The following is a 21614-nucleotide window of genomic DNA, read 5'->3' as shown; positions in this document are numbered from 1 at the left end:
AAACCCTACCTTTTAAAACTAATTAGAATACTACATGATTTCTGGTACATAAAGTAATAAAAAGAGCATCATATATCTTAAAATGCAGGATGATTTGTGAGGAAAAAAAAAAAAGTTAAAAGTCTAGTAATCTCTAGATATAGATATATAACTATAGTTTCCCTATCAGTCACTGGTTTACCACCTTACAACACTCCTATTACCTCTTACTACATATTCAGTCTATATACAAATGTAGCTGCCTGTCAACAAACGCTGGAGGCTTTTCAATGTTAAATTTTGCACTGTCCTTGTGGCAAGCTGTCACGAGAGAGAGGCAGAGTAACAGAATAATAACTGCTGGTAAGAGAAAAAAAGAAGCAGAAATAACAAAAAATAGACTTCTAGGTTTACATAGTATAATTTAGACAGATCTCTTTGACACTCAGGAAAAGAAAACTAGATAAAACCACATATTCTATCAAATGAATAAAGGACAAAATACTGCAGTCATAAATAAGCCAAAAATTTTATAAGCATGAACCATAGCTTGCCGAAGTAGGATTCTTAGCTGTGACATGAAATTACTGTGGGTTCTTGAATGTGCTTGCCTTAGTTTCCCAACATGTACACAATCTAAAACACTACCAATCAGAGGGTTTTATGCCTGGTTAGTTAATGTTTCTGAAGTGCTTTGCGATCCTTGCATGGAATCTCTACACAGCTGCAAAGTATTATTGGTTCTCTTGAATTCTGTGATTAGTGTAAAGCATGACAAATATCATCCTTGTTTATGCACTGCATCTAAACTAACTTTTGCTCCATACACTTACAGGAAATACAAATTAATAAATCACAAATGATTACTCCTGTTATGTTTCTAGAACAAACACATAGTGTGACTTTTATGAAATCAGGAGACAGTAATGCAAGAAAGAAGCATGGACTTTGCCAGAAACTAAGCAGGGCTTTAAATCACATAACTGCAGTTCCAAAGTATCATCATCCAAAGCAATTCAACCAACAATCAAAAATGATTTTGAATCAAGTTAAGCAATTTCAGCTTTTTTTTTTTAAAGAAAAAAAAAGCCTTTATGACTCAATTTCTCTGTTAGGTTGAAGGCAGTTTTTATTATTTTATGGACATTGTTTGAAAAGAAAGCAAAAACACAATGCTGGACATAAAAGAAAGTGTATTTGATCTTAGCTGCCCAGAGATAACCTGGTTAAACCATTCTGTCTAACACGGCAGTCTGCAGCACACATCAGATGGGCTGTGATGTCTCTACTTCACAGGCTCTGTCCAGCATTTAGCATTTACCCTTTTTTGATTGGGTCACCTTTTAAATGCCACAAAAGAGGGCAGCAAAAGTCAACAAAAATAAACAGGAAAAACAGAAGAAAGTAACAATCTAATGGAAGGGCTTCGGAGATAAAAGTCACTTTGTGAGGGCTGCCTGACTAAGGAGCCCCCTTGCCATTGCAACAGCATCTAATTTGAGTTCTAACTCCAGCAGCAGTTTAAAAAGCTTCCACTCTAAAGGGCCCCAAGTGTATCATAAAGATAAAGCATTTCAGTAGAAAACAGCCACAAAGACCTCTATTATCTTATCAGTCTTTGGTTACAACAGCTGAACCAATATGACTAAGTTCTGAATGACTTTTTTTTCCTCTTTCTTTTTATAACACTAGAATACTGGAATTTCTTTATTTCATGATCAGTTAGCAATTGTTGTTGTTCCCATATGCTACTGTCCCGTTCTTAGTCAATAAAAAGTTTTATAAATGCTTCCATTGTGCTTTGTAGCATCCCAGTGCAGAAGGCAGAACAGCAAACATGTCCAGCATGCAAACCACACCAGATAGCTTCTCTTGTGAAGGTGTGAGATCCCTCCTCTCCCTTATTTCTCAAAATGATTCTACATTTTAAGCTTTGAGCACACAAATTCTATTATCACACATCCATGAACAGTAATGGGAATTAAGATTAAGAACTACTAAAAATGTTCTGGGGAGAAAAAATCTGTTTGTCAGATTTTGAAAAACAAAGAACAGGTTAAAGTAGCTATGTTTATGAGAAGGATGAAAATGTCTTACTGATAATCCACAGGTTTTATCCTAGTTTCACATGTACTAAACCTGAGATGTTGAAACAGCTTCTTAGGTGGGAGCAATTTGAAACTCATAAGAATTACAAAACAGCAGACTTTTAATGCAATCCTATACTTATTGTAGTCCAGACTGTCCTTCTTAGATTGCCTGTAAAATTGCAGGTAGCTGAGTGAATACGAAATCAACTCAGTGAGGCCATACTAACCCTTCATTTTCCCATGTCACTGTGCCCACAGACAGGTGAAGGAGAGGGTAGGGACCCACAGCAGCAGGGCTTGTTGTCCTCCATCCCCACAGCCACCTCCTTGGCCCTGTGCAAGTTGAGCTGCTGGCAGGTTTCACAGCAAACATCAGGGTCCTGCACCCATCACCCTTTAGTTTGCATCATACAAAGTCTTTCATCCAGTCCACACACACACTTCCTGCACAACCAAGGAAGGCCCTACACGTTCAGAAGACCGATGCACATCCAGATCTCTTCCTGACATTGAGCTGGAACAAAGTCAGGAGTCCCTGGGCATAATTGCCTTCACAATTATGCAGGCATGAATGTTCATGTTCAACTAAACCCTATTCAACCACTTAAAGTGTCATGATCTGTTGTTTTTTTCCTTTCTCAAAAGAATTTGAAGGATTTATCCTTTCTTCAGACTTCACAAATCACAGAACCGTTCACTCTGCATTAAGAAGAAGTAAGTCACAAGAATGTCTATAGTAATCAAAGTAAGACAATACACTCTAAAGAAAAATACTGAAGTGACTGGATCAACAGAAACTGTTCACAAGTTACTCCCAAGCAGCTCCACAACTGTCAAAGCAACCTGCTAGGCAAAGGTTTGGATTGAGAAGTGCCTGGTCAGCTCATGGAGCAGCACAGTGAAACTTTGCACCGTTTTTAGCGATGTGATGAATCTACAGTTGAGTTCTAAAATGTAACCCACGCCAGGAATGTAGGAAAGAATGTGATGTTAGCCAGAGCTTCAACCTCCCCCTCCTCCAAATCAGTGCCCAGCAAAAAGCAGAATTCCAACAAATCTCTTGGACTCCTTACTTTCTTTCACACACGTGAAAATAAGAACTCTATCTGAAATAAGCCTTGGAGGACTTTAATTATGCTTAGAGATTTAGTTGCTATCTCATATATACAATTCTATTTTACTATTGTATTCTATTTAAAAAAAAATTAAAAAATAGATAAAAAACCACTTCAGCTCATTTCTTAGAATTACTCTTGAATCCAGAAGAACTTGTAACTTTACATTCTAGATAATACTAGAAGTACATATTAAGTACATAATTCATACACGTGCACATGGAAGAAAGATGACGATTTTTTGAATAAATTATTTGTAGGGTTTTTCAGCAGCAAGTAGAGTGAGAATGCTTTAGTTCTTTCAGTGGGTTTCGAAATTTGTCATATATACTCAATATAAGCTGTTTAGACTATGTAGGAAAAGTGTGATATTGCTGGATATAAACGGAGAAAGACATATTATACATTTCAACTAAAAACTCACAGTCAAAATATTCTTGCTGCGTTAGAATACAATCATATAGCAGAGGCCACAGGCTAAGAGTTATCTGTACAGTGTTACAAACACTAAAATATGAGGTAAAGAGAAAAATGAGTAGTTTTGTTTTGTTAACTGAGAATACTGTTCCCAGGGCATAGCACATCAAAATAAAATTAACACGGTAGTGTTATATGGAGAGTAAAATTCATATTATTAATATTATTATTGATTCTAATGCTCAATTCCCATGCTTTAAAGTAAAAAAATTTACAAGTGAGAGAAAAGCTCGTCCGTACATTTAAGGTACTCATTCAGGACTTGAGAGCTGACAAAATATTCTGACCTTCAGTTACAGTTTTTCCCATTTAAATACAGATGACAATACTTCCCTAGGTCATGGAGTGGGATGGAGAGGAGGATGTTATGCTGAGGACAGCAGCAGTAAAGATTCCAAAATGTGTTTGTGGGCCATACAACAGACAGAAATAGTATATTAAAAAAAAAAAATCCAAAGGATAGAAAATGTATTGAAAATAAAAAGAAATTATAAACAAAAAAATCCTGAACAAACAAGAAAACAAACAAATGAACAAACAAAACAAGGCAAAAAAAAAGATCTAACCATCACATAATTATACAACAGTTCCTCTGCTGTAAAAAAAGCACACTGAGATGCCAGGAACTGTGCTAATAAGGGTAGCAGAAATACTTAAATGTCACAGTAGGAATAAAGTTTCAAGATCAGAACCTTCTCTCTGCAAACATCCCTGCATAGATGATGCTTATCAGCTTTTTTTGTGGACATTAATACTATGAATTAAAAAGCACAAGATTGGTTTCATTTTCCCTATCAGAGAATGCACATTAAACACAAACAATAATAGCAGGCCAATATTATGTCTTCCTCAAGGAGATGAGGAAGTCATAAACAGGGTTTGAAAGTTAAATCCTTAAAGTTTTCTCATTTGCAAGGGCTGTAAAACTAATTTCAGTCCAATAGTCCTGCAATGATTTAAGTTGTCTTGTAATAAAACAGGAGAAGTCTCATAACAAAATGGAGATATCCAAAGTTTTTCCTTCTGATAATGGGACACAAATATTAATATCAGAAAAATCAAGTCCCTCAGCAATGATGAGCTTCACTGTTTATTTCTTCTTTATTACACTGGAATTAACAAATCAGCAAGTCTAATTCTCTCTTCACATTACATACATGTAGATCAAAGACTTCTATTGAAATACCCTGTATTTACAATGGCATGAGAACTGATCTCCATGTTCCTGTGAATAGTAAGTGAAGCCAGTTTTTCACCTTCCCTATTATTTTATCTCTGAACCAGATCCAAAACACATGAATTCTATCATCTTTGGCTGAATTTTGTAGTTGTCAGAGGACTAATAGCAGACACGTTGAATAGAAGTCCAAAAAACCTCATCTCAGTTTCTAGAAAACTACCATATTAGGTAGGTAGAAATGTTAGTAAAGAAGTCTATATATATGTATATTCTATAGCATCATCCCAGTTTTAGATCTGAGACTGCTTTGTCCTGAGAGCATCATTTACATAAAAAACCTGGGTACTTAGTATTAGACTTTTTAAATGCACTTTCTTAATAAACTCTTTCCATGAGTTGTTTATAGCTTAATGTGAATCTATAGATGTAAAACTGAAAATTAAGTGCTTACACAGAGAAATACTGTCCAACCTTTCACATCAGATTCAGAGGAATCCTACACAATGAAATTTTGTCCTAAACATTATTTTGTTTGCTGGATAATTCTTTAAAATTTTATTTTTTGCTTCTGATTCCTAAAATTTGCTGAATTAAGTTCTTCTGCATTAGTAGTTTTACTATATATTAATTAAATTAAACAATGTTTTAGATGTTTGAATTGAATAAAAAAATCCCTAACTTTCATTTCCAGAAAAGAAGAAAAAATATTTTAGTTCTAAGTGAATTTTTGCACCTCTGCCTTGATGTGGAGCAATGGATAGTCTGATATATGAATGCTAACCCACCTCTAATATTCGTACAAAACATTGCAGTAAAAGGTATAAGTAAGATACTTTTTGTAACATCCTCTTTAAGCCGTGAAATGAGATTTTCTTTTGCTTATATACAATCATAGGTAGTGTCTTCTTTGGAATTACAATGTTGAGAATCACAATTGATAACAGTCTGGAATAAGTAGGATCTTATTAACTAGCACAAAAAGATTGGAAGTCTGCCGAAGAAAAAAATGTAATTGGAGAATTCAGGACTGATTTTGAAATTGTTCCATTTCATTGATTGTTCTTTCCTAACAGCACACAGCTGAATAAAAGTAATTTTGTTTCCATATTCAATTTTAACTTAACAAGTGATTTCTGGGTGCCATTAATCTTATTTTTTCATTTTGTAAACATGATAGAATTCCAAGTGATCTATACAATTTTTCATTCTTTTAAAACTAGTATTTCTTCCTGTGTAAGTGCAAAAAAGCACTTGTTTGGAAGGAAGAGCTCTCCAATTAAAACTTGTATCTTCAATCACAGGGATGAAGTGAAAGTCTGTTCTATCTAATCTTATTCTGGAAAGAGAATTGTATATGTATGTGCATAAAAGTGACTTGAAGGAACCTGAGTTTAGAGGAAGTTAGTTTTATATCTCATTTGATTAGTATAGTTCATATGAAGCAGATGACACTAATTTCCCTACCTAACAGGAGTCATAGTTACTTGTGATTTCTTTAGCTGATTATTTGTCTTTCATTAAAAAGTTCATGATGTCAAAGAAGCTTTTTTTTTTTTGTTTTTTTTCAGTCTACTCCATTGTCTAAAATATAGATTAATAATGAAAGGAGAAAAAGAATTATACATTTTAATTAAGTTACACATTCTAAAAGCCAAGCTACAGAAAAGGAGGGTATAAAACTCTTTTTCTGCTTTTTGTCAAAGTATTTGCAGAAATAACGTGATTCTTCCCTTTCAATAGTGAGGAATACTTCACATTATAAAGTCTACAAATACATACATGGGCTGATAGTAAGAAAAGGTGACAGTTGAAGTTCATGCAGCTTTTATGTGTCCTCCTGCAGTAGGACACGCGCAAATCAGGTGAAAAAACCGTCTCATCACTGTATCTTCCTGTGGGGCCAATCTAGTTCTAAGGAAGACACTGCAGTGTCTTACACTGAGCTGACCACCTGTGCGCCAGGAAGCTCTGCACTAACAAAGATAGGAATGAATTCTTTGTGTGCAAGAAGGGAAGAAATCCTTTCCACTGACGCCACTGCAGCTTTCTTATTAAAAGGCTGATCAATTTACATGTTAGGATTCAATTATTTGAGTTCATCTGCCTTAAAGCCAACACTGAGGATCCTAAACCAAAACACTCCAGGAATCTTGCCTCTTTTCCTCTACCGAAAATTGTAACCCAAATGCATTACTTCAACTGCATCCAGAATGCACAATATACACAGGAGAGGAGATGTGCCCCTGTGAAATGTACTCTGACTTCTGATGTCTTGCAGTTACTTTTTATATCTTGTTAAATAAGTTACTTCCATGAGTTTTTAGTTAGTAATTATTAGCTACACCACTCAGAAATGTCTAAATATAAATATGAGGAGTATTAGTACTGCAAGATTTATATATTTTAAATATAAATTTTAATTTTGATCTTAATTACATGTTCATCTTTCATGTCTTACAAATACAAACAAGTATATCAATGAAAAACTTATATTTGCCTCTGAAGATTTTTATTGCCTCTGGTGATAAGTAATGAAGAAGCAAAGTTTATTGCAAAACAAGGACATTAGCATAGCCTGTCTATCATAGAAGCTGTAAAGAAGAAACTTCCTACCTCATCTGAGAAGAGACAATTTAGTCAAAAGCCTTTGATATGTATGGAAAAGCAACAACATTTTATACATTTAGAATGTGCCCACAGAAGTCAGTTGAAGGATTTACACTTATTTCAGAGGGCTTTGAAACAGGTCCATTGATATGTTCATTAATAATGGCATTAGGTGGTCAAAATTGGCAGCTTCAGGCTTGTAAATCTGAATATTATTTTAAATTTAGTTCCTAATCAAAGCGTTATAAATTGAAAGTGCTACTTATCTGCTGCCCACAACCTACCAATCTGTAACACCAATTCAGCAGAGCGTATTAATGCTACAAATATGAATTATCTTATGCCTTTTGAAATAACCACCACCTCACTGTATGGGTATGAGAAACACAAAACAAACAAGTAAACTATGCTGGTTTTCCCTCAAGGTTTGTTTTATAAATAAATAATTAATTGGGAAAAAATGCATTCCAGAACAAATTAGAATTCTATGACCAGCTTGCTGTGCTCCCTTAAATATGCTACAAAATTATCAGACAAGTTTTCTGACTGCAGAAAAACCTCCTAAATCACATTAACCAGAGCACAAAGGGGGTGGCCTACATTTGCTGACTGAAGTTCCACACATATTCTAAGATTGTTCTGGTACAATTATGCTCTAACCACAAGCACGAGTGTGTTTAGCCAGATGGTTCTCAGAAGCAACTGAAAGTACAGTTAGAAATTTTCTTAATTCAATTTATTTGTATACCTAGTTGATCACAAACCCAAACATTTAACACAGCCCTTCGCTACAGAGTCTTTGGTAATTAAGTTCTTCACAGTCCTAAACCAGAGTGGTATCATGTTATTTGGTTGTGCTTTCATAGGTATTCTACTATTCAAACAGGATCATTCAGAAAGAAAACATAAACACTGTCTGTTCAAAAGACTTAATATAATCCAATATTCAAAGGCCCGAATTTAGCAAACTTTAAGCACAGTGTTACGATGGTTCACAAGAAACCTTGAAGCACTGGGAGTGTATAGGAAACACCAAGAGGTTTTGAATTCTGCTACAACAGCATTCTAATTCAATATATTATAAATAGACTGGAGATACATTTAAGAAATCAGTATCCTTTAAATATTTCTCTTTCCTTAAGACAATAGAACACTGTCCAGATTGCATTTTCATTACTTTATTTCTACAGCAACCACAATTTCAGCATTATTTTTCTTTCATAACAAGACACTAGAACTAAAAACACAAAGGAAGAAAAAGCAAGAGCAGGGAAAACATATTTCTATAGAGACAATTCTCAATTGGTGTTAAAAGTTAATCATCTTCCTTTTAGGTGTCCCATTACAAAAATAAAAGAGTTATATCTGGAAGAACATACCTATTGCAACTCAATGCAAAATTTCTGATGTGTTTCTCAGAAGCCTCTTCAGTGTAACTGTGATGCTGAGATAATATTAACTTACAGGAAGGCTAATTGTGACTGCAAAATAATTTTTAAGTTAATCAATGTATTTTGTGGTTATTTCCTCTCTACGAATTTTAAATAAACATCAATATTTCAATCTGTCTGCATCTGCAAAGATCTCGTGTATTTTTACAAGGGGTTTCTCTGATTTAGGTGTCTCTGGGCCAGGTTTTTAAAGAGATTTGGGATCCTTACTGTTGCAGATATACCTATGGCCATGTTTTCAAAAACATGTGAAGCACCTAGCACCCATTGACTCAGACATCTTACACTGTTTTAAAAAATGAGATCAATGTGTCTGAATCATATAACAACACCTTAGAAGTTTTCAATGAATCTGACCCCGAGATAGTTCTTCATATAATGGACATTAGAGCCATGGAATACCTTCCCAAAAGATGCTTCTGGCTCTAAGTCTTATGCAGGTTCAAGGGCAGACTGGTCAAGTATTTGGAACAAGGAAGAGCCATTCAAGATACACAAACCCCATCAGAGTCTGGAAGTCCCTGGAACTGTAAATAGAGGTGGAGATAATATTAGTGTGAAAGTATATGTTTTTCCTGTTCTTCCTCATTCCTGTGTGTCCATTTGTGATTCCTCCTGAGGTGAAATGGGCGTTTGACTATTTTCTCTCCTTTATGCCAAAGATCTCCTTCCCAGTTTTGCTCTGAGTACTTTTGCAGGAACTTTGGCCTTTCAGATACAGTACTTGTTGATTTTTTTTTTATTAAGATTTGTTTCCCCATTATGGAAATTCATACCTATGGGTCAACCAACTGTCTTTCCTTAACATAGAAGTAGTTTCATTCACTTTTCTGATGTGCAACACTAGCAAGTGAACACGAGAACCTGGATCTGTGTGATGGTGTATACACCTTAGGCTTAGGGCTGACATGTTTCAGTCAAAACCTAAAGTTGGTCACTTTGAGTTTCCCACAGGCAACAAACTTAGAACAAAAAAAGTTTTGAACTGCATACTTGCAGTAACTTCTAAAGTACAACCATCAATACCTTTTGCTATCACAATAATTTCAAGGTATCAAAATAAAGAGAAAAGTAAAGATAAATAGAAATATTGTTAAAGGACTGCTGTTGGACATGAGATATTTAGATATCACTTTCTAGAACTCAGTAGCACTTTTTTAACTTCTAAGTGGCATGGACTGCATTCACTTAAAAATTTTCAAATTACTCCTAGGAGCTCTTCCATTATTGGCTGCATATCCCATAGCAAAGATGAGATTTTTCTGCTCTTGTGTACCTGCATCTTGTGTTCTGCATTTAGGGGACCTCAGCACCTCAAAGTAAAGCTAAGCTTGCAGTTTCAACTGTATCATGAACTCAACATATGCAGACAGAAGTCTGTATAAGATAACCAGCTTATCTAAGAGAATGGATGAATGTAAAGAGAATGCATTAAAATGCATTTATATGGCAACACTCACACACACTCTTTCACATTTCTTTCCTTATGTAAAAAAAAAAATATTTTTACTAAGTCAGGAACTCAGTATTGCTTTAGGTATAAATTAGTTTATGAGTGACTTCCTCAGTTGCTTAACCAATTTTACAAGTCTGCACCTGCTATGACATGGCTAACAGTGACAAAAAAGAGCACTTCTGGTAAAGCCTGAATAGGTAGAGATGACAAAAACGCTATCTAGTTTACCAATTAACTTTCTGCTTCTCACAGTATCTTTTAACCATTTCCTAGCTTCTAGCAGTCAGTCAAGACCATTAAACAAATATCATACATCGTGAGTTCTTGAACTACAAAAAATGAACTCTTTCAGAATTCCAGTGAAAAAGAACACGTTAGTTTTGTTGTAAAAAAAAAAAATTACACAACTCAGAGGTTATTAATAACTATCACAGAAACTGAGCCTGTAAATGTTATAATGTTGAACAGGAGCCGAAGTCTTAGCTCTGGCAGTGGTGATGCCAGCTGGTCTGTAGGATCTGACTGCGATAAGTGAAGAGCTCTCTTTTTACAGATCTTAGAAAGGGTTGGGTTGGAAGGAACCTTAAAGACCCTCTAGTTCCAACCCCTCTGCCATGAGCAGGGACACCTTCCACTAGACCAGGTTGCTCAGAGCCAGATCCAGTCATGCTGCAAGTGTTGGGAGTGAGCCTACTGGTAGAACACTTTTGTCCTTCATGGGGACTACTTCATTAAAACAAGTTGAACAACATTCATTTACGTTACATAGATCTTCAGTTTTCCTTCACTTCCAGACTTGAACTTTATATCGATTCTATGTGTTTAATGCATTCAAACATTTTACACAGACATAGTTGTCATAATGTAAATTTTTTATAGCAGATTCCCCTGATGAGTCATTAACACCTGTATTTTGTCAAAGGTGATTTGCTGCTGATCACCACAAACTTTTTCAGTTGTTGTAACAGTAATGCAGAAAAGAGTTTTCTTGGTGTTTTTTATCTCAGTACCCATGGAAGGGAACAAGAAGAGGAACAGTGAAAGCACCTCACCTGTCTATTAATTTAACTAAACTTCAGCTATGTGTGGAGATTGACTATGTTTTTTTCCATGTCAGCAGAGGGAGAATTCTCACTGTGGCCAGCTCTTAGCACCAAGCGTTGATATCTGTCTGATGGTGGGATATGCTATCTGAGAGTATGCAGAGAGGCCTAAAGTGCCTTTGTCAATCACTGTTATCTTGAAAAGTGGCAGACCACACCCTGACAGGATTAAGTATTTTTTTTTTAGAAAAATCCTTATGCTTAAGAAGTGGGCACCTTATCTTTGGCTGAAGTCTGATTGACCCAAAATTATACTATAGAATCTTGGAAGGTCAAGAAAACAACAACAAAATAGACAAGAGGGTTAATTAAGTTATTAATACATCCTGAAGTAGGAATCCTCTATTCACTATAGCCCCTAAAAGGACTTCCACAGTCATCCTGTGACTGTTACAGAATCTCAACAATATGTAGGCAAATGGGTCTTGTCACCAGAGGAAAGCAGCAAAGGTAAAACCTTCTTTCAGTTTCAAGTTAAAAGGAAATCTCTGATTCTTAAGGAATCTGAAAAAAAAAACAAACCACAGAATAGCTATGCCCATTTCATTCTCTTTACCTTCCTTAGTAAACCTGTTTGTATTCTTTTGATGTTGCCAATCAAGACTTGAAGTCCGTAAGTTTTCCCACATTTAGAAAAACTTAATTGCACAAACCTAATAAAATATCTGTATACACTACAGTGACTTCTTAAATCCTGCAACTTGAGTACACCACCTGCATATTAACATCTCTCTCTTCCAGAGAAAACTACATTGTCTACTAAACAGTTACATCAAAGATCAAATCCCACAATTAAATTTCCAAGTACAGTGAACCTTAACTATAAATAATTTTCTGATCTCAGGGGTTAGAACTGGGATCTTATGTCAACAGAACACATTAGGGGCATATATCAATCTAGAGTATTTCCAAGTCAAAACAAATGCAAAAGATCTATCTTCACACATAGTAGTATGTTTAAAAATGTCGGAAATGTCAACCACTTACATACTTTCATATTATCCCTAATTAATACAAATTGCATTTAATTTCACATTTAGTAAAACATATTGCTGCCCAAAATAAGGACTATAATTTTTATCAGCAATTATTATTACTGATGTATCAACACAATTATTTAAATTCAATGTATATAGAGGCAGAATCCATGCAAGCATTTACAGTTTTTGTTCCCTCTGTGCTTCTTCCCTAATTTTTGTGGCTTGGAGCCACTCCAGATGCTGTCTCTGACTTCGTGGTTTTGTATTTGAGATCTCATCTCCTGATTCATAGCATTCTTTGATTGACAAACAGATTCAGATATGAAAACAAACAGTTACCTGTACATAATCTGTGCCTGACAGCTGTATGTCTAAGTTTTCCACTCATGGTGAACCTACTGTTTCAGACTTCACTCATTTCTTAGGTCTCTGAGTCACTGTGTTTACTGAGCTATTCAATAACTGGTGGCATATGTGATCTCCACACTGTAAGTTGCACTTCAGATTCAGAGGATTTTCCTTTAGTCCCTCCCCCTTCATAAACTAAATTATTTTAAAAAGAACAGGGGGTTTTGTATTTCTAAACTGATGTGCCTCCTAATTGAATGCAGAACACTTTCAAACTATTTTCCATTAGAGGCTCAATTTTTTTCTGATTTTAATGCACAGTATAATACCTTCATTGGTCAATTAAAATTGTTTGACTAGAAGTAAACCCTGTCATTATATGCTTTTTCAGTGTTTTTTTTCTTGTGTAATGTGGGGTGAATTATGTAAAACATACCAAACAGGATACTCTACAAGCTGCTACTTGTATGCTGCAAACAATCACAGTTTCACTGATAGACTGGGACTTAGCATCTTAAAATTCCTGTGGAAATCAAGTGCATTTTAAGTATTGGGTTTGATTATTTAATCAGACAACTTGCATTTTGCCCTGGCTAATTTGGAAGGCTGATAATATTTTACTCATAAAGTAATTGTGCACCTGTTGTGATGGAAACCTGCTCAAACAAATCTTAATAGATATGAGGATTCATTCCCAACATGTGTGTTAGCCTGTCATTACTGCTATCTATGGGGCAACAAATTTTAAGCAGCTATCAAACAGGTCTCAGGTTAATCTTGAATAACTCTTAAAGAACATTTATGACAATATGTCTAATACTAAACTTTGTGGATTTATATCAATACAGACTAAGGTAAATATTAGCATACATGGGTTACACTAACAGTAATTTAAAGAAAAAAGGGTAAGAAAGATATGTTCATAATAATAGATTTTCAGTGTTGAGAGCTAATGACAAAGAACCAGTTCTGATCAAGCTGCCTGCGTATAAATCTATTAATTTTATTATCACAGAAGGTAATACCTATGATGAACTCATAGGATCAGGGTAGGCTATGTCTTTAATAGATTTCTATTTCCTCTCTTCAGATAAATTTCTATGGAAACTGTTTCAATGCATCTCTCTCAATTTTCTTTAGAATTCATATTAATTGATGGGACTCATTTTTATAAGGTTTTTGAAAATTTTCTCTATTGGAAAATCATGCTAGAACAAAAAAAAAAATTGTAGAGAGTGGAAAAGAGATACATTATTTACTTTAATCCAACATAAATATTTGAGGGAGAGACAGAAGGGACATAGTGAATTGAGACCAACTCACTCACCATGTAACGGGGCAGTATCGTGAATGACCTGATCGGAGCAAGGGGATCATGATTAGCCTGAAATCACTTTAATGTTGGCAGGAGGAGGGGAAAACAAGGAAAATGAGCCCAGTTTGGCTAGATCTGCCCTCGGGCAGAAAACTGTCAGATGTCATTGGTCAGATCTGAAGTGAGGTGACACAATAAAACAAATCAAGATATCTTGAAAAAAACACTGATAGTTAACCTCTTCTGAAAGGTCAATTTGTTTAGAGGGGACAAGGACAACCTTCCTTGTATTTCACCTTCTATTCCTCCTTGAGCTTAGGCTTTTGAGGTACTAGCTGTGTCAGGTTGCACATTATGTTCCTGCTGCTCTCAGTTGCACGTGAGTTTACTAAACGTGCTCCTACTTCATTTTTTCTCAGTCCTAATGGTATGTCTCTCGAGTTTTACAGATGATGTTTCTGTCTTGCCTCAGGGTCCACAGTTTGTCAAGTTCCCAGTAAGGTATTTTTACCTATTTCTTAAAAAAGAAAAAAAAAACAAAACACTGGTATCTTTGATATCATCAGGATAACCTCATTACCATGCAATATCCACACATCAAGATCTCACTTCAAGACAGGACTTTCTATTCAGAAAGGGAGTTTAAAATCAACTGAAGTGAAAAGGATTGCCACAAAGGTTCTCATCAATCAGTGCCAAAGTTTGATGCTGTTCAGAATAGCGATATTTTGTGCAAGAGGTTTTCTTACCAAATTAACTGCAAAGAGAATGTGGAGGATAGTGGCCAAAGTGCAGAACAGTTTTCATATAAGGAATAAATAAATACATTTTTACTTTTCCACCCAGAGAAGAGACAACTGAGTGTAGCGTAACAGAGAAGATGAACAGGGAACAGCCAGTCCCTATTCACTGTAATACAAGATCTAGGGGACATCTACAAGGTGCTAAGTTCAAATATACAGCATATTGCTAACTGCTGAGCTTATCCCCACAGACTTCACAGCTGTCTGTTAAAGGGCTCAAAAGTGATTGGACATGTTCATAGATGATAATTCTAACAAGGGTCATTAAACCCGAATGTACCACCTCTGAATCAAGAAGGCAATTAATCATATTCTGTGGGAAATTGGAAGAGTATACTGAAGAAATATTACTGTATGTTTGTCCTTTGGTTACACGCTTCCTCAGGTTGCTCAGTATCCACAGAGAGAGAATGCTGCAGGACAGTATGTTCTTTGTATCTGACACTTAAAGTTTTCCTTAATATGAAATACCCATAACAAAAGACTGATAAAGTACATGTAGAGGTCTCCCCAGAATCCAAATTGATCAGAAAATTTCAGTCTTTTCACTACTATGCTTATATGTATTTTTCTAGATAAATGCTGACATTCATCAATTTGTTAGAATTTGACTTTATATATCTACAGCAACAAAAAGCCAAAAGCACTGCAGTGTGATGAAACACGAGAAATGGAGCTTCCACTCTTGTTTTAACAGTGCGAACTCCTACATGTGCATTTGCTTCTTAGTAAGAAGTCGTATATTTGTCTTCAGTAGGAGTTTTATTTTGCTAAAGGTAAGAAGCTTCGTTGGTGACTAAGGTGGGATTTGAGTCAAAAGGAAACTTGTCACTGTCATCCACTATCTGAAGAGAAGGGGGTAAGTTCCAGGTAGTGACACATACTTCAACATAGAAACCTTTCTACTACAGATAAAGACTCTGTATTTATTAAACAAAACAATAACTGATATAATGAATATATACATATATATACACTAACGAAACAACCTACCAACAAAAGAAAATGGTATATTTTTGACAAAAAAGTGAAGAAAACCAACTTGTAATTTTTAGTTTATAAGCAACCCTTTTTCTGCTAAAATAAATTAGAAGGTATCTGAAAATAAACACATTTTAATACCGTACATTTTCTTGTCACTATTTGTAAAAATGAAGAATGGATCAAATTCCAGAAGGCAGTCTGTACTAATGTGCCAAATAAATATATTGCAGTATATTAACATCGTTATCCATCTTATTCCTTTTTCTCATGAACAGTTGATATTATTTCTTACTACACTATTTGGGACACAGTTCCACAGAACCCAGCATAAAAGCGAGCTCTCATACTGATTTCAGTGTAGTACAGAGTTCATACTTTTAGCCCTGAATTGTTAAGCTTAGAAATATACACTAATAGGGTAAAAAATGTATAGATATATGTGGTTGCAGTAAGTATAAAATTCATTATGTGCCTGGAAATAAATGGCATGCATCCTGGTTATTATTTTTTATAAAATATACTCAACAATGTAGAGAACTTGATTTATGTGAAAGGTTGATTACAATGTAATTTATAGTTGTGGAGTTTTAAGAACTAGAAATGGTAATAGTCATTAACTTTTAACATTAGAAGCAGGCATGATCATGATAGGTGCCACTGAAATACAACCCTCTGACTAAAAGACTAGAGCAACAAAAAATGTTTGGGGTTTTTTTGACGTGATAAATACAGCTTCTATCCTTCTGAGACTTACATGTACATAATTTAAATAACAGCATTATGTACAGTGAGCAGTCCCACTCCCTTCCACAGAACTATCCTCTCTCTGTCTGTACGGTTTGGGGGTATGTCTTTTTAAATCCAGAATCTGAAGAACCATATTTCAAATCAAAAAAAGTTAAGAAGACATAAGACAGTAGATTTTAATCTATTTCACACTGGTGATTAGTCAAACTAATTGTGTTGGTACCTTGATCATAACAAATATATACAATGGGGCTTGGTAGGCTTAACCAAAATATTTTTATTTTGGAATCCATTACATTCTTCAAGCAAATCAGGCTAAAGTGCATGCAAACATTAACTGTTGAAAGTGCTTATGAAATATTCAGTCATTCAAATTTAGAAGGTCAGGTTAGACCTGGAAATGTAGCCTTTGTGTCATGTTACACAAAGTGCTAATGACTGGAGTAATGGTAAAACAAAAGCATCACTCTGATTTGGAGAGCTACAACACAAAGCTAAACATATCACTTCATTGGATCATGGCAATAAATTCATTATGAGAAACCTTTATAGCCTGTAGTATATTTCTAATCAGGACCAATTTCTTAAGGATTTGGGTGTAGGGGTTCTGGGTTGTGCTATTTTGTTGGATATTTTCATTGGTTTCACTAATTGGAACCAGTTGATCCTTTTTCCTGTGTATTGATTTTTTAAATCCTAACAGTTAACAATGATTCTAATGTATCATAACATTTTAGACCTTAATCATATAGTGGGGCTTCTGCTTGTAGCTTTTGTTTGAGTTTTAATTAAGAAGACCTTGTGTCTCAAAGCCCGAGCTGGGTTTTTAATTGCTAGTATGTATATCACACAGACTTCAAAAGAAATAAAATACGTTTATAACTGAGAGCACAAAGGAGAGCTTTGAAATGTCTATAGCCATACAAAGTGACATAATTAAAAACCTCTGAGTGTCTCTGTGATATAAGACTTATATATATTTATTTATACATATTTATGAGGCAGACTGCTATATACCCTTGGACTTCATGAGAAAGAATTTTCAGCAATTATACTGAAAAATAATTACTGTAAAGTCAGACTATAGTGTTGATCAGGGCTACAGAGAAACAGGTTTTATTTTCCTCAAAATGACCTTCACTTGGTTTGATACAGTGCATCAAGAAACACCTGAAAGCTTATCTGTGAAGACAAATTTTATAAAATAGAAGGAAAAAATAACATTTTAAAATTTTTCATAAACCATGCTTAAAAAACAAATGAATTCACTTGTAAAAAAGGAGAACATAAACTTTCTCAAGGATTCATTCATGCACAACTCTCTCCAAGACTATTCCAGAAATGGATAGTGTTAAATTACTAGATTCAAACAGTTGTGCCTCACTGTCCTCTTCCAGTCACTAATACACACCAAAAAAATGCTCCTAGAAAGCACCTCTTTGAGTCTCCTCTGTTTCTTTATATGAGGGACAAATATCCTTTCCAAAATTGTTTATAGTATATCTTAGAAGGAGACTATGAAGGGGGTGAAGTTTCTTCACTTTGCTAAATTCAACATTTCCTAGGAAACAGGAATGCTGCCTCCCACCTACCCAAATATTTTGAGTCCATTAAATGTGCACATGTCACACAAAACAGGAGATTTAGGCTCTTATTGATAAAGTAGCAAATATAAAAGGAGAAGGAATAAGCACAGGATTCCACATAATGGAAACAGCCTTCTGTATTGGATAAAGCTACGGACACCAATCACTCACCTCCCCAAAATAGAGTATACTGTACAAAGACAGCATGTGACATTCAAGTCACAATGCCTATAAATACAGATAGTTCCAGCTGTAAACACCAGCAATGGAAGCCAGAGGACTAACCTGCAACACAGTAGCTGGTGACCCAGGAGTCACTCTTCTCTAAGGCTGCTAGACCAATTCTGACCCTTTCACGATAACATCATTGCTTAAGTTACTTAAAGACTGACCTTTCTTATTTGATCTTCAAAGACTCTGTGTGCTGAGAAAGACCATTGCGGGCTATTTCAGTAGGACAACTGCCTGATGCATGCAAGACTATGCTATTCCAGAGATTTATATTTGGAACAGAAACAGAAAACTTAAAACAGACTCTGTATAGTGATAAATGATGCTACTCTGCCTAGCTGTGGCTGCTGAAGAAAAACCAGATAACTAAGCAACAGAAATACATGCAGTGAGGGAGGGTGAGGACAGAACTCTGTGCACCCAAGTATCTGAAAATACCTGAAAATACAGAAAAGAGTCCTGCATCACTTTGTTTATTCAAATACATAATAACAACAATTAGAACAAAAAGTATTTCCTGATCCTAGTTTTTATAAAAAAAAGACCCAATACTGCAAAAGCTGGACATAAGCCTAACAAATTGCTTGTATACCTTAAATAAATCTATTTGCACATGCACCCTGGCAAATAGCAAATAATCAAATTATTTGTATAGGCAGCTCTGGTTGGGTTTTTTTTCCAGGTGAGCAGGGCATTTAACTCAGCTCAACTGCTTCATAGATCTTTGAAAATTTGACCTATGAGTTTCATTTATAAACATATCAAATGAACAAGCAGACTTATTTAACCACTGGAATTTGGCTACAAAGCATTCTGCCAAATGCTCCTCAGAGTTTCATGAAACCTCCCTGAAGTCAATGGCTTGTTTGGCTGGAATTCAAGGAAGAATCTGGACCATTATCAATAACTGAAATCCTAATAAAGAAACTCAGAAAAAGCAGTTTTACAAGTGAAGCACACTATGCAAAAGTAATTGTGAACAGGAACAATCCCACACTGAGAAAAAACGAATTATTCACTGTTTGTTACTTTTGTATTGGCTTCTATTGTTTGAATTAATAGATATAGTTTATAATTATGTCTTGATTAACACTATTGTGTTCTAAATATAGAAGGTAAAGCAAGAAAATACCATTTTTATTTGTTTCTCTCAACCAATTATCTTTTCTTCTCGTCTGTGTGCTTCCCAAACATGAATAGAAACAGTTTGTGTCAGTGGTACTTTTTTTTTTCTGCTTTCATCCTTTTTTCTGGCACTGATTCTTAGTGAGCTGCCTTCCCACAACCAAGATGCCAGTCTTTCACTGAAGGGGGAGAGCTGTAGTTGTGCAGACACAGAGGAAGAATATGTGCTCAGGTTATCCTTAGCGAGAACAACGCCTTCTCTCTAAAATAAACAACTCCCAGTAACAGTCAGTGCAAAGAGCAGTTCCTCACAGGACCACACCTTGCTTTCTTATAATCAAAATTTTTTTTCCTCTAATGAATTCATCCATTTATTTTTACTACATTGCTTCATGTCTTTAAGTTAGGTTCTCAGTAATATGAGCAGAAAGTCTGCAGAAAAGCCAAAAATATCAGCCAATTAAATAAAATTATTTAGAATCTAACAGAAATTAAGAAAAAATATATCTGCCCTCCCAGAGACAACAGATTTTCAAATGTAGTTTTTTCAGACCTCATCATGCCCTGCCAGTTACACAGCTGAAAATTCAATCAGCACTATGGAAATGAACTTCATGATTTTGCAATCTACCACCTTGGACAATGAAAGAATTTATTTTAAAGTATGCTTCTTTGGTGAATTAAAAATTCTCTCTGGTTCCCCTACTTCATTTTGTTTCCTTCATGTAGTCCTGTTTTCATGCTGCCATGTACTTGATTGTTGATTTTTTTGGGTTTCCTTCTTTTTGAGATGATTTTTAAGGTACACAAATGCTGATATGAGCTAATACCCAACTATCAGGTAAATAGCAATTCTATCAGCTGGAGGTAACCAACCTGAGGACAGCAGTTAGGCCATGAATTTGGGAAACCAAAGGGAATGAGTTCAACTTCAGACCTGCCACTACTCCTGCTATGTAACTGTGCATCTAGTTTTCTTCTTGTACAAAATGACACCAACGTCTTTGTCAAGAGTTTTGAAGTGTAAAGCACAACACAAGAGCAACCATCCTTTATCTTCCACGTTGGTGCTATTTTGTAAAAAGTTTACATGCAGTTGCAGCAGCAAAGATTCATTATTGCATCTTGCTGGAAGCCAGCTAATAGCATAGATGAATATTGCAGACATTGTGACCACTTAAGGACAGGTTACACAGGAAAAGAGCTGTGGAAACTAACTGAATGACTGTCAACCTCATAAATCTGGTGAGCCTAATCTGATGATCCTTTTTATACAGCTAATAAGCTATTCCCTACCCAGAAAGGGTAGTTGAATGAGTTGAAAATTCTTCCAAATCTGAGTGAGAATGCTTTGTAGGTAGACGAGAAAAGGGTTAGAAGCAAGAACTCTACCCATTCACTCAGCAGAGACTATATATGCTAAGAAAAGAGGGGGAACAACATAAATCCAGAAAAAACAAAGTTTTTTTTTCAGTAAATGAAAGCTCATTAAAAAGCTTTTTGTGCCATATAAAAGAATAAAGAACATTATTCTGCATTGTTAGAGATCCCACCTCTTTTAAATTTGATTCGCTAATAGCATTCAAGTAGTTTCTATTTAAAGACTAAGTAGCTATATTTTGCAATTAATAGACAATAATAATTGAACAAGCATTCAACGTTTTTCACACTATTAAGAGACAATATGGCTTTAAATAGAATGTGATTTCAAGACATAATTTTGGGGGATTTTATTACAGCCAATTTTAACACGTTCCTGTAAAATTGTATACTATGTTTCTGCCACTGATATTACTATAGGATTTCTTACTTGCTTAACATACATGCATTATCCTAATTCTGCCAGAAAAATCAGGAGAATCCAAGAGATTTTTGATCCTGAAGGAACTAGTTACAACTTATTTATTAAAAACGGCCAATCTTTTGTCTATTTGTATAATTAAAAAAAATTTTAAGAAAATTGTACTATCTTAAATTTCCCTGGTGGAAACTTGAAACCCTAATAATCAATTTTCATTAAATAGAATCTTTTTTTTA

The 21614-nt window shown here is 35.0% G+C and overlaps 1 protein-coding gene across 15 annotated transcripts in view; it reads right to left on the bottom strand.

The window, feature by feature from the left end:
- The window catches only part of SOX6 (SRY-box transcription factor 6), a 370227-nt gene that overhangs the window by 150470 nt on the left and 198143 nt on the right, over positions 1 to 21614 (bottom strand). The window lies entirely within an intron of this gene.

This window comes from Manacus candei, unplaced genomic scaffold (genome assembly GCF_025592945.1).
Source record: "Manacus candei isolate 608988 ecotype Guabito, Panama unplaced genomic scaffold, ASM2559294v1 h1tg000060l, whole genome shotgun sequence".
NCBI classification, from domain to species: Eukaryota; Metazoa; Chordata; class Aves; order Passeriformes; family Pipridae; genus Manacus; species Manacus candei.
Note: the sequence above shows the minus strand (reverse complement) of the source record. Positions and strands in the feature narration are given on the sequence as shown.